Genomic DNA, 15256 nt, shown 5'->3' with positions numbered 1-15256 from the left:
TTCTCACCATGGGGAACTTCCATAGTTAACTGGTGCACAGCTGGGCCCGATCACTGGCTCTGCAACCGATGTGTACTTTTGTGCGTATAATCATCTGCATCTTGTCTATAAGACTAACAAATATCCCTGGTGATAAGATGGAGTGTGAGATTAGATAAGGCCTCTCTGTCTGTAGGCCAACACTCACAAACATCCAGTCTAATCTTCAGAGTGAGGGAGAGGTGATGACTTGAATATAAACCGGTGATTCTTTGAACTTTTGAAGGATATGAGGACCTAAATGGGTCTTTATTTATGCCTGATGGTCTATACATGATAAGACTGATGATAAGAGTATTTGCATGTTTTTAAATCCAGTGTGTCACAATCAGATATTGAATTTTGGTCCTAAGCTGTACAGATGTAAATGACTCTCTTTATAATAAATCTTCAGTACTCCACTGATTTTAGCATTGCATTCCTTTAACACTGTTGACCTCACAATAGAGAGTTTAAAAACTGATGCAGCAGCACAAAAGATATCGTATTATTTATTCTATGCACATTCTTCTTTCTTGTGAAAACCTGGCGCCTACCTTAAACGCAAACTGACCACCAACAGTTTGGTCTGAGATTCAGATGTCTTACTCTGTTAGCAGCTAATGTAGCCTCAAGTCGCGTACCTCAGGCAGAGATGAGTAGGCTATAGAGGTCTGGTAACCTCACGTCTTTACGTCTCCACATAACTCCACATCCCAGATTTTTTTTCCCAGACTTTTAGTCCTCAGCACTAACTGACACAAGTGACATCACTTGAGGCAATTCATCAGATTTTGCGCAACCCCCTTTGAAACCATAAAAGGCTTTATTTCAAATAAGCGTTTTTTTTTTTTTTTTACATAAACTCTGGAAAATGTCCAGAGAATCATGCTCTACCCTGGTGCGAGGGGTGGCTCCAGGGTAGAGCATGCACGAGGCAGGACATGACGCAGATTACATCGCGGTCCCACAGCTGACTCGTAAATCAATGATAAACAACAGTCTCTTGCCGTTCCTTGAATTTGCCTAACGAATTTGGCATTGACCTTTACCTACATAAGTTCCTGAATCTCGTCAACTCTCCAGTTTTTCCAATTTTGTTGCCATCTGTATGTCATCTTTTCACCCTTTGGCGTTTGTTTTTTTCCGGTTTGGAAGAGCAATAGAAACATCATCGACACACTCGCTGTGAATTCTTCGGACAGTTACCTGCTCTATTCACACCTCAGCTCAATCAGACATTGCATAGACTTTGTACTAGGGCACTGGCAGGGTAAAGTCAGTTTAATGTCTGATTCGACAGATTGGACATTTGCGTTTTCACTTACAGGTTCTCCAGGTAATGTCTACATAATTTCAGATTTGCAGTGCATGTATTAATGTGGTTATACTGTATATGGCAGTACTTTCACAGAAGTGTAAACAGACACTTGATGTGTATAATCGGTGTTCCCAAACCATTGTTCCATTTGTTTTTTGAATATTGTTTTCCATTTGTAGCACTGATTGCCACTTCTGGGTGGCCACACTTCTCCCAATTTCGTTTCGAGGGCAGCATCTTGGTTTAGTTTATTTATAGCTTGCCTGTTTTAAATGTTCCTTATACATAACTATGCACATATCTACTGTCAACATTAAAGTTATGCATAAATATACTGTCTCTTAATATATGCTCAAGACTGACAAATGAAGAGACAGATTGCTCTCAACCAAGAATCAAAATTTCATTTAATTTTGATCACTGAATGACAAGTGATAATGGTTCTTGTATGTATTATATACAGAAACTGTGAAAGTGTAATCATGTGAAGTCGGTGGCTGTCTATTGGTTGTTATCATCGCAATTGGCGGCTTGACACGGTGATGAGTGTTTAAGCGTTAAACATGCATGGCTGCATAGCATGTGCGCACACACAGACACACCTAAATCTCTCACAGCTGTTAAATGACACAAACACACACATACACACACGTTGTGATAAATCCATCATGGCCTCTGTGTCCCGTTCTACCAGCTGCTCACTGCACTGCTACTACTTCTGTCTTGTTGCTAGGATACATACACACTCAGGGAGTAGCTCACCCCTTGTCATACACATTCTGTTTGTGCCCATACGTTGCCAAGGTGTCACTAAGTGTGCACACACACACACACACACACACACACACACACACGCACACACACACACACTGGAACTTCATGTGGCTCTAGACTAACCACACTAAATCAAGAGAAGAAATTGTCCGCTGATGTTTCCTACAGTATTACTGTTGTTTTGGTTCCACTTGGGGAACATCCATCACATGTTAGTGTAAAATATTATTTTTAATACCAGGGCTTCATAGCAGTGCCCAGATGACTTCATTATAATTTTGATTGAATAGAAATGTTGGCAGTGATTGGTTTCTCCCTCTTGCTACTGCTGTTAACTCCCTGGACAGGAGGGGGCAGGATGGAGAGCACATTGCTAGTGCACAAGTACCATTAGAGGGTGCTATCTGTCTGTCTACCCAATTGCTGTAATAGTGTAGCATCACTTCCTCCTTATCAGTGAGGATACCTCAACAGTAGCTCCCTCCTGTCTCCTCTTTCTCTTTACCTCTCTGCTTGGCTCCCTCTCTGTTGTCTTTTTATCTTTTACTAAACCTGCCTCCCTGCTCACCCCCCACCTCATCTTTTTCTCCCTCCTTTCCTTCCCCACCTTTTCTTTTCATCATTACCTGCCTCTCTCCTTACCTCCTACCTCATTTCCTACTCACTTCTCTACCTGCCTCTCCTCTAGTCCCTTACACCGCTGCCAATTCGCTTCCTTCCCTTCTTCTCCCCTCTCAATTTTGCCCTCCCATCTTGCCATCCCGCAGCAACAGCAGATGAGATTCCCCTTTTTACAGAGCCTCCCTTCCCTGCCTCCCTTCATCTCTTCCTCCCTCCCTCCCTGGCTCCCTCCCTCTCTCGCTCCATGCATTCATCACTCTTGCCCCTCAGGGCTTTGTTCTGCCTTAATCAGGAGCTTAAATGTTGCATTCTCACCCAGACAATGCCTGCCATTCAGTCTGGGCCTGTGTAAATAGGTGTGCCCTGTAAGTGCGCCAGCGGGCATGCCATGCCAGCCTCGCTGCGGTAGTGGTGATCAGCCATAGCCCCCAGCTACAGGAGGCACTGCTCCACACACACACTCACAAACATACACACAAACTAGCAGCAGCAGGAGGTGGAAGAGCAGAAACTTACTGAAGGCTGCCTTTGAAGTGCTGCCACACAACGGCATGGACGGCCAAAGCAACACTCACAACACAGGCATATGCACATGGCACCAAACGCTCTTCTTCAAATGGAGTGCAGGGAAAGGGATTTCTTTTCATAATCAGCCATTTGCCTCCTGTCCTTGCTTGGACATTTCCTTTTCAGTTCCTCTGGTTCTGGCTTGTGGTCTTGACTTATTTGTGTTTCTTAGTCGGAAACAGCCCCGTGTTGTGTTTGGTGGTGAAATAGCAGAATAGTTACCAGAGGGTTATGTGTTTAGTGGCTTCGGGAGACCAGCAGCCTGTTTCTTGGCCACCTGGCATGCTCTTTCTAGGAGGCACTGTAGGCCTCCACCCAGCTGGATGATGCTTGCTGTCAGACTGGTGTGTCACATCCAGGCAAGCCAGCTTCCTCAGAACACCCGACCATCTGTCTGCATCTATGATGGCACTCTACCTGGAGATAGAGAGAGAGGAATAGGGAGAAGCTGACAAACACACTGTATGTTGGAAAGAGAGGAGCCTGCATATGCACACAAAGAGAGGTTGGAGAGTAAATTGCATGTGCATGCTATGCACAAACCCAAGCTGATTAGTGCACATCCACCTAGCCTTTGTATATGCATATCAACTTACAGTTTACAAAAAGAGGCAGAGCCAGAGGGAGAGAGAAGATAAAATAGAAAAGGGGTGGACAGACATACAAACGTGCAGTAGGCAGACAGCAAGTGACACACAGGATGAAAAAAAAGGGAGCCCACACTTGCCCATGCTATCTATCCTCCTCAGATGGCCATTTGGGCTTGTTAATCTATCGCCTGGTAACAGAGACAGCCTATCAACAACAGCCACGCCCCTCTGCACATGCTCATAGAGAGGGGCTCATTTGGATCTTTGAAGGGAAAACGCGCACACCACACCAAAACGTACGCGCACACACACACGCATGCACGCACAAACACACGCATACAAAACTCCCCACAAATCCTGGCCTGTCATTGCTCTCCATTGTTTGGCTGCGGTTGCTTTCTCCTGGTGTGACTGCCAGCAGATGGCTAGCACTGAGCTGTCAGAGTCAGCCTGGGGCCCACACACAGGCACACACACACAGGCACACACACACACACACACACGCACACACACACACACACACGTACAGAAACACTCACTCATACAAAGAGTGTCTTATTGCGCACAGAGCATATGCACAGTGTCCACTGAATGGATCCAGAATTGGCTCTATATCACTCCTCAAGGTCTGCGTATACTTCAGTTGAAACAGTACATATACTGTGTCTCACACTCTTTTATTCTCCTGCTGTTTTTCCACACACTCACACACACACTTAGACACACAGGCTCCTGATAGACTGTGGAGCCGCTCAGCTACAGGTGCCCCTCATGACCCCTCTCACTGTAATGACTGTGTAATCTCATAAAAGGGCCGCCTTACTGCATTAGCATGTGTAAAGGCCATTGTGTTTGTGTGCGTGTGTGTGTGCCTGTGCATAAGTAACTGTTTTGAGTCTTGCCTCTGCTTCCATCCTTTGCATCTTTGTGCGCATAAGTGTTTCTGTGTGCGTGAGTGCGCGTTTCACAGCGATTCGATGTGTGTAGAAGCAGGTGTCAGGCCTAATGGAGTGTGTCGGCGCAGTGTAAAAGCAGCTGCTGCGGCTTGGGGTCGTCCGGGGTCGTCCCGAGGTGAAAGGTCAGGGCCGGGGTGAGGAGTCGGCTGTAGCTACACGACATTCCTCCACTCACTAATCATAGCTCTGATGAATGGCTGCAAAGTGGCAGCTGGTAGACAGGAGGCGGTGTGTGTGGCAGTGTCGGAGGAAGATAGAGGGAGGAGGATGGAAAGAAGAGAAGATAGGGGAGGGGAAGAAAAGGGGAGGAGGAGGAGGAGGAGGAGGGGAGGATCTATACATTGCAACTAATCTCACACACACGTTCACACAAGCAGGCAAGGCGAGTATTGACTGCGCAGGGCTGTGATCCTGAAGGAGCTGTACATCAGAAGAGACAAGCACAACAACACAGGCTTTTGTCAGTGTCTGAAACTCCACACATATACACAAAACCTCTGTGCACACCCAAAGGCGCAAATGCACGCATCGTCATCCTCTCTCTCTGACACACACACACACACAGTTTGTTGTGTCTGCAGAAAGCTGGGACTAATGACAGGCTTTGTGTTGTGTGTGCTCACTCAGCTGCCCCCTGGACACACTTTACCCACCCAGCAGAAAACAGCCCTTTGTGCCTCTCACTCTCTCTCTTTCTCTCTTTCCCTCTTTCCTCCTATCTGTGTATCTCTCTCTATCTTGTTCCCGCTGTCTCCCCACTTTCTTCTCCCTCTGGAGAATAGAGTTGTTTTGCTGTGCTCTGCTGTATATATTACCTACTGTATATTTTCCTGGGGCCTGACAACAGATATATGAGTGCAGCAGTGTTTTTGGCTGACACCAGCCTTTCACATTTACCGGTAAATGGAGCAATAAAGCCTGTACATAAAAAATGACATTTTGATACAAACGTGGTTAATATTGAAGATGTTCGTATTTACACTGCACCTTTGATATAATGTGCTAAATCAGGGTAAATAAAATGGAACCAAAGTGAGTTTTACAACTACTGTAAACTTCAGCTCGGCCAGGAAATATGAGAGGAAAGACTATTTAATAACTTTACTGGAAATGTAATGACATTGATTGTTTCTGGGTGTATGTGTGTGTCAGAGTTGCACCTTAAAAGTAATAATAAATAAAACATAATAGAATAGAATAAGATAAAATAAAATAAAATAATAATAATAACCTCATAATGTTCTCTTTAACCATACATTCGTTAAAGCTGTTTTTCACCAAATTGTGCAGGATATCATTTGGCGAGTTGAGTCATTTCAGGAGTGTGTTTGTTTTTGTCTTCCTTGTTATGATATGTGTTACATTATCTTTTTTTTAAAGACAGTCGTCTTTTACAAAAATACGATCCTATAAATACAATATGTATAAAAAAAAGACAAGAAATACCCAACACTACATTATGCAAGTTCATATAAAAAGACAAAATTCAATAAATTGCACCCACAAACAAGCTGGAGAGCCAGTGGTCCCACAGTCTTGATGAAAACCTGACTGGGCTCAACTCAGGATTGGCCAAGGACTGGATAATACCATTTTCTGAGACAGAGAGCCTGTAATATGTACATATACATATATCAATATAAAAGATTTCGTATTAATGCAGGTAGGCACACCAACATTTACAAACATCTTGCTGGCACTGCACCATCGTGGAAGGTTAAGAAGCAAGTTAAATCTTAGTGATAAAAGATAAAGACTTTGGCAATTGTCCCAAACTAGCAGAGGAGTGGAGTCAAGTCAGACTCAAGTCACAAATTTGATGACCTTAGACAGGACCTGACAAAATCAAAAAAGACTTTTAACTCGACTTGGACTTTCACACCAATGACTCGTGACTTCACTTGGACTTGAGCCTTTGACTTGAAAGTACATGATACCTTTCCTCAGGTCCAAAGATGTAAAAGTGTTATTTAAAAAGTGTGCCTCAAATGAATTCAGTTCCCTTTATTTCCTGCATCAACACCTTCCTGTTAGCGTCACTCATTCCCCGCAAGTCGACACTTGGCATCCAATTAAGTTGCAAGAGAAAACCACAAAGAACTAGAATTGTGTTACTGAGCGTCATTTGGAAAAAACAATACCAAGGATCATTCTGTTCACATACAAAAATGATGCATTTGTCAACAAAAAAAGAATTGCAGTATTTTGCAGAAAATTAAAGACAGCCACATCAACTTCCAACAGAGTTGTTTTAAGAAAGTAAATATGAATTTTAAAAAGCACTGATAATTATTTAAATGTATATATTGTTACTCCATTGTTGAAATGGAATTTAATTTGGCGAGGAGCGCATTATGACTTGTTTAAGACCTGAAACTCGAAGTTAAGGATACGGGATGTGACTTGGGACTCATCAATCTTGACTTAGGACTCGCTTGTCTTAACTTGGTACTTAAATGCAAAGATTTGAGGCTTGCTTGTGACTTGCAAAACGATGGCTTGGTCCCTCCTCTGCAAACTAGTCTCCCATAGTTTGCAATAACACTTGTCACAGAAATAAAAGGAACAGTGGCCTTCACCACTCCTATTGTGCCACAACTTGTGTTTGTGTTAGAAGCTAAAAGAAATCGGTTTACTTCTGCACATCAACATGTCTGTTCACGTCTGCTAAATGAGGCATTTATGTATAGCTGGAAACAAAGAGTGTCAGTAGTGCAGATGCACACAAACACACACACACATAAACACACACAAGCCACTGTTCTCTTCTTCCATTTCTCCCTTTGATTTGTTAAACCCCAACGAGCAGCCTCTGTGTCTCCGTCAGTCTGTTTATCTGCTCATCCACTTATCCCTCCTACTGATTTGTATCCTTCCATCTTTCCTCTGCCTCATATCTAAATGCCATCGAAGAGAGAGCCGAGTGCGGCAGAGATTTCTGTTCATAATGTCACAGTGCTGCCCAGAGGAGAGTTTTATATTGACCCGTGCCTGTCTCCACATCGGCTTTTCTTGCTACATGTGTACATGCTCACTCTATACATGACATGCATACTGTGATTTTCAGAAAACAGTCCAGTAGCATGTACTTGATAACACATATTCTGTGAATTGAATCATTAATACATTCATTTTCTCAATCCACTTCATCCTTTGTATGGTCGTGGCCTCAATGCAATTACACATGATTGCCAGGTTGACTAACAGCGCTTATCACTTCTGCTGCCAATAATTGTTAAATAAAAACAATAGTAATAATCAATCATTTGTGCAGGTCCTCAATTTATGACTCCAAACGTTCCTCACTCACACATAAACACAATAGGACCTGGTACTAGAGTGCTTCAGGTGTATCCTTAAATCCTACAGGAACTGGAAGGCAAGCACTGTGTGTGCTTGTGTGTGTGTGTGTACATGACTACATGTAGTTAGTGCTGCACTGAAAAGCAGACGGTCAAACGGTCAACTTGTTTTTGCTCTGACAGCCGGGCCAAGCAGGAAGAAGCCAATCGATAGCACTTACCCTCTTCCTGTTAGAGTTCCCAACAGACTTGGGAGAAAGACGCAGCCCTGCAGTAGTCGCCAGCTGTGTGTGTGTGTGTATGTGTGTCTCTGTGTAAACATGTGACTACCTGTCTGCGCACACTTTTTTTGTGTATAAAGCTTTGTGTCTGAGGCTGAGTAAGATTGAGTGCATTTATGTATTTGGAGCGTTAGCCCAAGGACGAAGTGTAGTGCCATGAAGGAGCATTTTTCTTGATTTATTGACATTCGTCTAGCTTCTTCTCACCCTGCAGTGTGAGACCAAACTGCAGGTTTAACCTATCTAAGTCTCAATTCAAATAACTCTGAAATAATAGTCTAACAACCTTGAATCTGAATTCTAAAGATGGTAAATGGACTGCATTTCTAAGCTTTTCTAGTCTTAGCGACCACTCAAAGCACTTTACAATACAGGCAACATTCATCCATTCAGACACGCATTCATACGCTGGTTCCACCTGCTCATCAGATAAACATTCACACGCCCTCAGAAATTGAGCGTCAGTGTCTTGTCCAAGGACACTTTGACATGTAGACTGCAAGGGTCAGGGATTGAACTGACCTTCTGATTGGTAGACGACGGCCCTACCTCATGAGCCAAGATGAATTAAAATGGATAAAACAGACAGGAGTAAAAGACACTGCACATATTCATGCAGATATACGCAGTGGTAGCGTGGAAGTCCCTCCCTGCTCCTGCTCTGTGTACTATGAGCATCACATGTAGTTATCAAGGTGCTTGTACCCATGCATCCTGTTCCCGAGGACAATCCAACCCAGGAAGTGGCCAGATGTTTGCTGTGATGCATCGAATGCTGTGCTTCCCTTCCTTTGAGCTCTGCTCCCCACCAGGATGCACATGTTTTACAGCCATAATATCACTGGCATTTGAAGGACAGGAGGATATTGAGCTCTGAGGTCAGATCAGCATCCACTCTGGCTGATCCACTGACCTTCAGTATTCTGTACTGCTGGGGGTTATGTTTTGGTTTGTGTTCTTACAATGCAGGTGTAGTTAGAGTGAGAACGTAGCGCTGATTCAGTCTGAATCTCATCAGTGATTCTTTTATTTGTTGATTTATGTCTTTGGATAAGAGACTGAAGCTAGTTCTGACTTGCTCCAAGGTCGTGTCCAGCATCAGTTCTACTGTTGCAGTGAAAAGATGCCTTTTATTTTGCTGTACATGACTTACAGTCAAATGTGCAGGTGTTTTATTTTGGGGCATAGCAGGTTGAGCAATATGCCTCATGATGAATATCTAGTTTAGTTAGTGTTCCAGCCGTGTGTGTGTGTATACTTTTATCTGTTATGATATATTCATGTGGTGTGGATATTTACAGTTTTACACATTCAGTCATGCATAGACACGTGAGCAAGGCAAATTTTGTTTGTCTTTAAAATGTAATATTTCAAACTTTTAAAGTCCTTCACAAGTATCAGTTGATACATGCATGTGCACCTCTGTATGCATCTACTTGTGTCTTTTGTGTTAATGTGTCTATGCAGCTTCCCTCAGTGCGAGGCTTGCTTCTGTCAGGCTTCCGTCCTCCTGCCCTTGACTGACCCAAGCCTGACCTGTGTTTGGGCCCTGGGCCTCCTCATGGCTACTGTATGGGCTTGCATGTGTGTCTATATATGCGTGTGTTTGTGTGTGCATGTGTGGTCAGCACAGGGTGGTTGGGTGTAATTTGAGCCCCAGGCTAGGACAGGACTGCTACAGAGTCCATCCAGGCAGAAAAAGCAAGACATGGGAGCCGCAGGGTGGGCAGAGAGAAAGAGAGGGCAGGACGGCTGAAAGAGTAAGAAGAGGGAAGGTTGTAGAGAGAGAGGGAGAGTAATGGACAAAGAGTAGTGAGGCTCTTTTTCGGCCTCCGTGGAAGAGAGATGTCAGTCTGTGTCAGTTCGCTCCACTAACCAGCCTGTGGCAGGAGAAACAGATCTCTCCCTCCCTCTCCCTCTCACACTTTCTTGCTTTCTCTCCCTCCCGCTCCCTCCCACACCATCTCTATCTACTTTCCTCTCTCATATCTTTTGGTGATAGCTTTTCTGCCTCAGTTGAGAGAAGCAGAAACACTCCGCAGCTCAGGGGAAAACAGCAAGACTAAGTAAAAGACCAAGCAGTGAACCAGTCATCTCTAAAAGGCAGGCAATGTATAGTGCAGGTCTTCTCCTGATCACACTTCGGGTGAGTGAGAACGGGCTGCTCCAAATGCTGTAGAGTAAGGCCCCCGAAGGCAGGTCACACTGCTGGCTCTGCTGCAGCGTTTCCCTCAGTGTTTTGAGGAGGGCAGCACACAACTCTTCAAACACAGAAGGGATCAAATCTTCAAATCCCCTGGAAATGTCAACCACGTTCGAGGAAATGTCAGTAGAGCTGAGAACACACGCAAACACACATCTGCCCGAGCGCGCGCACACACACACACACACACACATACACACACACACACAGGCACTTGCGCTCAACACCATGGCAAGAAAGGCAAACGTGATATAGGGCAGTCACGTCCTGTGGGTGAAATCAACTTCATCTCCTTCGTTTTGTGAAATCTCAAGGGAGAATCACTGTATGCCTCTGGAGGTATTTATTCCCAATAATATTGAAGTTATAATCTGTGGCATTTTCACATGAATAAACATGTGCATTGCAACACTCTTAACATGAAATTATGTAACACAACATTGATTCAACTGGTAATGCCAGTGCAACAAAGGCAGAACAACAGCTAGACATGGCACCAGAGCAAATAATTACACAATTTATTGCTTGAAGCTCTTTCAGAAGTCTAGTCTAGTCTCAGTTGACTCTTCAGCTGGTTGTAGAGGAGGATTTTGGTCTAACTCCCTCCATAGTTCCTGTAAAATAGGTAATATGGAACACTTTGTGCTAACACAATTCATTTCATATCGCATGTGTAGATCCTTCGTCTCCTCAGGTGATCTCATCTGCAGCCACTGACATCATCCTGTGTTCCTATTGATCTGTCCTCACCCCTGCTGACTAACTTATCGACATCCTCAAGTGTATTTCCTGTCTAGACTGTCAGCGGTGTTTATGGATGGCCCTGGCCCCTGGTGACACACACACACACACACACGCATGTGCACCCACCTCCTGTGCTTATCGATGTACCGTTTTGCTTCTGACTCCGTCCTCCTCCTTAATGAATCTGGTAGGTGTTGAACTGCAGATGTTGTGCAGGGCTCAAGTATCGACGGGCATGGCTGTGATAAAAGAGCTCGTCCCTGGAGAGGCCTGGGTTAGGTCACAATGTGTGTGTGTGTGAAGGAGAGAGTTATTGTTAGAGGGTGCATGTGTTTCTGGGTGATGTGCATGTGTATCACCCCATCACTCCCCGTGTGTCACTACTAGGAAGTGACATTGAGTCCTGAGTAGGGTGCGTGTGTGCAAGACCGTGTCAGCATTGCTTCGAGAGGTTGACAGGTGAGACGTGGGTTGAGACAGGCAAATGACTCGAGAGGTTTTGACTATCTTGATTGACAAGCCTGCCTCTTGAACACACTCGTACATGCATACAAGGACTCACACTTGTCCCTCTGCAAGCCCGCAGGCCCTCCGGACTCTCTGTTTATCTGCAGCTTCATATCAAGATCTGTACTCAGCTGCTAATGTCTTGTGATCCTTTGGGGGCATACAGGACTCCGCACTGCTGTGTGATTTCTGCTGGCAGGCCCTCTCCATGTCCTGCAACATCATCCATTACCAACTTCCCTCTTGCCGATTAGAGGAGATAATGCTGAACTGTGGAATTAACCTCAATTAGTGCTACCTCTCTGGATCCTTCTCATTTCACCTCCTGACTCCTGCGCTGCATCTTACATGTCCCTGCTCTGTTCCCTCTTTTTAAAGGGCATATATCAAGTCTGCATATAAACTCAGACAGTTTTTAAATTTAAAAAAGCATAATATTGCCTTCAATTATTTTTATTTTGCCGTGATGTGGCATCAAAGAACTTAACATGTGTCACCAAATTAATTTGTCCGATTCTTTGGCTATAACCAAAAAAGGACATTACAATACAGTACTTTGTGTTTAATGCAAATTAGCAAATGTCATCAGCGTAATAACATGCTACAATACTGGTGAACATGGCAATCATTACTTCCTACTTAGGGTGTAGCTGTGTGTGAGTGAAGGGTGGATCTGTACCTTTGGAACCAAAAGTATCAGACATGGTACCTAGACCGTAGGTTCGCTTAGCATTTCCACCGCAAACAGTTCTCTTAAATGTGGGCGGGGTTGTTGTCACTCATTGTTCCGACCAGCACTTGCTGTATTTCCTCTTTACCAGTGACAAAGATGGAAGTCTGGGCAGAACGGAGTTACACGCCGACATTTTAAAAACAAAATGAAACAGGCTGCAGTGAGAGTCTCTCCATGGGGTATTCAAAAATAGTGGCTTTGGACATTTAGTCCACAGGATGATGCTCCACAACGCTTTTTTTTCTCCAAGTGAGGATTAGAATGTATGCACTTCACATAACCTGGCCGAAATATTACATACATAGCCTGAAGATCCTTTCATTACTAAAAGTGTATGTCATACAAAAACCTTAGTAATGGTCAAAGTTGTTAAAGTGAAATTTAAGGTGTGTGTTGATTGATTCATGTTGTCAACTCATGCATTGAGTGACATTACAAGTTAACGTTCCGCCTTAAAAGTAGCCGACAGTAAGCGCAGTGAATTAAGTTATTTTTTACTCTGACTACAGCTGCAGCAAGAGGCAGCAAAACATAATTTCATTTTATAGTTACAGTCTACTAATAAAACTCTCCATGGTATGAACAGTGGTTACATGAGCCTCAAAACCAGCCACAACTCAGCCCTGAGCAGAGTGACCTTCCTCTATTGACCAGTCAACAGACTGCAGTGTTCACAGCTCCACCTTTTAGTACCAGATCTGTATGCTAGGTACCCCAGCAGAGGGGGGACCAAAAATGGGGAAGGTATGGAACGGTTCCATTGGTACCATCCACAACTTTTCACAGTGGCAATGGAAAAAAAGCTTACCAAACTGAACTGTATCATATCGTACTGCTCGATGGAAATGGGGCTATAGACAGTCTGTCACGAAAGCGGGCCCATCCTTACATATACATAACTTTAGCCTTAATAAAATGTAAAGGGTGAGTTATTTAAAATTTCACGAATGAATGTTGAAATTAGCTATAGACACTAAAACCATTTTTTGTACCAAGCTGTAAACATGTTTATTTCTACTATGAAGCTGGACATTTAAACTTGGGGTTCTATGGGGATTGACTGTTTTGGTACCAGCCACAAGTGGCCATTTAAGGAACTTTAAGGAACTGCAGTGTTTGGCACTTCATTTTCTAAGCCCCAGAGGTTGCCGCTTTGTTGAACATCAGCATGTTTACACTGTCATTGTGAGAATGTTAGCATGCTGTTGTTAGCATTTAGCTTAAAGCACTGCTGTATGTAAGTACAGCCGCACAGAGCTGCGAGCACGACTGTAGAGTTTTAGTCTTGTTAAGCTCAGAACTATCTAATGGTTGAGTCTTATGTAACACGATTCTCTGTAAGTAATCATGCCCCTCCCTAATTATATGGGCATAAATGAGTCATTTGGCAGCAATGATGGCAGCAGCCAAATGCGTACCATCAAATGTTGGCATCCCAGCTTGTTCTTCAAGGCCAGTATGTTGAGTGTTACTTTCCAACAGGTGTTTTGTGGATGAAAGAAGCAACAATATCCCAGTGATTAATTTATAAAGGCTCATGGCCCTGACCTGACAGAGCAGTTCACACTTTTTTTACTCCAATATCTTTTTCCTCATCTTTACAGTTTCTATACAGAGTGGGGAATTCATCAACAAGCCCCTCACGAGAGTAAGAAAAAAAAACAGACAGCAAAGGTTAGGAAACCTCTAGGCATGTTTGCTTTGTATGTTTTCCAGAGGAGAGGTAATCCCCAGGCTCAGACATGACTATTTACCTGCAAGTTTCTTTTGCTTACACCTGACGTGTTAGGGATTCAGACTGGGGAGGCACACCCAATGTGTCTCATGAGGAGGACAAGATAAGTAGGGAGACTCGACAAAGCAAAGAAGTGAATATACTCAGTCTAACACATACAGACACACAAATACACTCGCATGAGAATCCCAATACTTCAGTGGCATAGCCATTACTGAGAGTGCGTGGGAGAGGTGGATCGTTAGCTTGAACAAAGGGTGAGTTTATTGTTAAGTGAGGTGTGTTTAAATGGTTTTTAACTGGCGGAGGCAGCTGCCTGGGCTTTAAGAGAGGACAGGTGGGCAGGTCTGAGAGAGGCAGTTGAAACAAACTCCTAACCAAAAAAATCCCCCTGACCAGCAGGTGGATTATAGGCCAACAGCCAAAACACTTTTTGTGTCATAGCTACTGTTGCGGTTTTATCAACTCAGTCTGTAACTGTAGGAGGAAACATTGATGCACCATGATGCTCACAAACACCTGCATGTGCTGTGTGAGTGTTAAGCATATGAACACACACACACACACACACACGATAAAAAAAAAAGCACTAACTACTTCCCCCCTGGCTCCTCATGAGAAGTCATTAGGAATGTGTCTGTGTGTTTTATTTTTAGCAGTGTGTGTTTAGGAGGGGTTGCGGAGCCTCGTCAGTCTTCAGGGCCCTCCTCTGCTCTGTCGCTCTGTGTCTCTGTCTCCAGCTGAGAGCTATGTATATTTCATCAGCCCAGGGTGCCTTTTTGTCTTAAGATGCGCTGCACCTCCCCTGCCTGTCTCTCTGCTGCTCGTCAATGGAGGGAGCCATCACAGCCTCTTTTAAACTCTCCCCCACTTCTTCCTCTCCCTCTCCCCTCGCTGACAGCCA

The 15256-nt window shown here is 44.0% G+C and overlaps 2 protein-coding genes across 4 annotated transcripts in view; both read left to right on the top strand.

Annotated features, from left to right (window-relative positions):
- LOC126389193 (cytochrome c oxidase subunit 4 isoform 1, mitochondrial) overlaps window positions 1-15256 on the top strand; it is a 516851-nt gene that overhangs the window by 359156 nt on the left and 142439 nt on the right. The gene's annotated exons all lie outside the window — the stretch shown is intronic.
- Window positions 1-15256, top strand: part of gse1b (Gse1 coiled-coil protein b) — a 188423-nt gene that overhangs the window by 45708 nt on the left and 127459 nt on the right. The gene's annotated exons all lie outside the window — the stretch shown is intronic.

This window comes from Epinephelus moara, chromosome 1, assembly GCF_006386435.1.
Source record: "Epinephelus moara isolate mb chromosome 1, YSFRI_EMoa_1.0, whole genome shotgun sequence".
Classification (NCBI taxonomy): Eukaryota; Metazoa; Chordata; class Actinopteri; order Perciformes; family Serranidae; genus Epinephelus; species Epinephelus moara.
This window is presented reverse-complemented; position numbering and strand designations above follow the sequence as displayed.